Source organism: Dasypus novemcinctus, chromosome 27 (assembly GCF_030445035.2).
Source record: "Dasypus novemcinctus isolate mDasNov1 chromosome 27, mDasNov1.1.hap2, whole genome shotgun sequence".
NCBI lineage: Eukaryota > Metazoa > Chordata > Mammalia > Cingulata > Dasypodidae > Dasypus > Dasypus novemcinctus.
Window position 1 is genome coordinate 38,001,659 of NC_080699.1, and position 2,822 is coordinate 38,004,480.

Sequence of the window (2,822 nt, forward strand, 5' to 3'; positions counted from 1 at the left end):
ACCTACACCATTGGGGTCATCGGCACATAGAAGAGAGACGGAATTATCAGAACTAATGAACTTATCAAAGGAAAGTAAGAGGTTGGAGATATGGCCCAAGAATGAGCTCTTGGGCAACATGAGCATTTCAAGAGAGATAGAAAATACTAACCAGTAAAGCAGAGTAAAGAAGAATATTGAGAAAAATCAAAAGGAAATCAAGAACCAAGAAGCAGCAGTTCTCTTCTTCTACTTGAATCTCTGCTTTGGACTGTATGGCCACCTCTTCAGCCTTCACGATCAGGGTGACCCAGAAGTCCTACAATGTGTCCAGCTCTGTCCCCCAGACCTTCAGCAGCTGCTCGTACATGAGTGGGCCTGGCTGCCACATAAGCTCCCTGACATTCTCCACAGTGGGCAGTAGCAGCTTCTGAGGCAGCATGGGTATCAGCATGGGTCTGGCTGGGGGCTACAGAGAGGTGGGGAGTATAGGGGGCCTCACAGCCATCACCTTGAACCAGAGCCTGCTGAGCCCCATGAAACTGCTGGACACCAATAACCTTCAGGCTGTGTGCATGCAGGAGAAGGAACAGATCAGGGGCCTCAACAATGAATTTGCTTCCTTAATCAACAAGGTACGGTTACTGGAGCAAGATGCTGGAGACCAAGTGGAGCTTCCTGCAGCAGAACACTGCTTGGAGCAACATGGACAACATGTTTGAGAACTATATCAACAAGCTTCAGAGCAGCTGGATATGCTGGGCTAGAAGAAGCTGAAGCTGGAGGCAGAGCTTATCAACATGCAGAGGCTGGTAGAGGACTTCAAGAATAAATATGAGGATGAGATTAACAAGTGAACAGAGATGGAGAATGAATTTGTCCTCATCAAGAAGGATGTCGATGAAGCTTACATGAACAAGGTAGAGCTGGAGTACTGCCTGGAAGGGATGAGTGAGGAGATTAACTTCCTCAGGCAGCTGTATTAAGAGGAGATCCATGAGCTGCAGTCCCAGATCTTGGACACCTTTGTGGTACTGTCCATGGACAACAGCAGCTCCCTGATTTGGACAGCATCATGTCCGAGGTCAAGGCCCAGTACAAGATCACTAACCACAGCTGGACAGAGGCCAAGAGCATGTACCAGATCAAGTACGATGAACTGCAGATGCTGGCTGGGAAGCACAGGGATGACCAAGACCAAGATCTCCAAGATGGACCAGAGCATCAGCCGGCTCCAGGCAGAGATCAAGAGTCTGAAGGGCCAGGCTGCCATTGCTGATGCCAAGCAGTGTGGGGAGCTGGCTGTCAAAAATGCCAATGCCAAGCTGGTCCAGCTGGAAGCTGCCCTGAACCAGGCCAAGCAGGACATGGGGCGGCAGCTGTGCAAGCACCAGAAGCGAATGAAAGTCAAGCTGGCCCTGGACATTGAGATCGCCAACTACCGCAAACTGTGGAGGGCAAGGAGACCAGGCTGGAGTCCGGGATGCAGAACATGAGTATTCCTACAAGACCACCTCTGGTGGCTACCACTCAGATGGAAGCCTGGCCTTTGGCATGGCTGGTACTGGCCACAACTATTGCTCTAGCTCCTTCCAGAGCTTCAGCTGTGGTGGGAGCTCTGGCTCATTCAGCCACATCAGATCCACCAAGGCCATGGTGGTTAAGAAGATTAAGACCAGCAATGGAAGTTCATAGTCTGATTTGTCTGATGTCTTGACCAACCGAACTGCCACCGCCACCGCTCCCAGCTCCCCCGCCCCCGCATGCCTGCCCCAGGCCCTCTTTTGCCCATGTCCCCAATAAGATGCCACTTTTACCTTTTCCAAATCAAAGCTTCAGTTGATTCTGCCAAAAAAAAAAAAAAAAGAAATCCAGGAAAGAAAAGAATGTCAAAGAACGCACAACAGGACTAACATTTTAAGAAGAGCAAATATGGGAGAGAAGCCCCTCGACTTGGTTGGTGGTCAAAAAGGATGTAGGATTTGGAAGAGACTTCACAAATAATTACCCCAGGCCCTTCATTCTAGAGATGAGAAAGCTAAGTCCCAGGAGAGTTAAACTCTTGTGAGTAAGAGAATGACATACTGGAAGGATTTTGGACCAACAAGTTGAAGGATTTTGAAATGTGTTAACAAGCTAGTTAGAATCAGACCAATTATTTTACCTCTATGACTGTAAAAAAATAAAACAAAACAATTTCGTGGGAGTATTTAATAAGACAGTTCCATGAGTCACCTAACCCAAGGTGGACCCATGATTCCCTTAAAGTTATTTTGCTTTTCTTTTTTTCTTAAATTCGTTCTTTTTACGTTCCTTGAAGACAGGAATGATTTCTGCTTTATTTCATGTTGCATTTAGCATTCTTCCTCCTACATACAGGCACTCAATAAATATTTGCTGAATGAGTGAAGGAAATCTTTGTATTGTAGCTGATGAACCACAACCACAGCCCATATTTTCCTTATTCCAGCTACCTTTTGGGGGGATGGGGAGATGGAAGGGCGGTGGTATTTGTTAGTAGAGGCCATATGAGCGGAGCAGCAGCTGTTGCACCAGGCTAGAATGGTTGTGGCACAGTGGAAATCCATCATCTCTTAAGGCCATATGAGTCAGCCCCATAAAAATGTAGTGTTCGTACATTAGCTGCCCCTCTAGTCAGAGCACAGTGTTATTCTTCTTGCATCTGTTTGCAATCACTCCTGCCACCATTGCTTGCAAGCAAGCAGAGGCGAACAGAACAAAAGCCTGCAGGGTGGTATGTGGTGTAAATTCCTCAACTCCTTTTGCTTTTCATTCAACAAAGCATAATTCAGTCCTTTAAAACAATGCAATTTCCTGATGCT

The 2,822-nt window shown here is 47.0% G+C and overlaps 1 pseudogene; it reads left to right on the plus strand.

Moving 5' to 3' along the window:
- The first annotated feature begins 254 nt into the window (after positions 1–254).
- On the plus strand, positions 255–1,782 carry LOC101428692 (keratin, type II cytoskeletal 8 pseudogene; annotated as a pseudogene).
- The last annotated feature ends 1,040 nt before the right edge of the window (positions 1,783–2,822 follow it).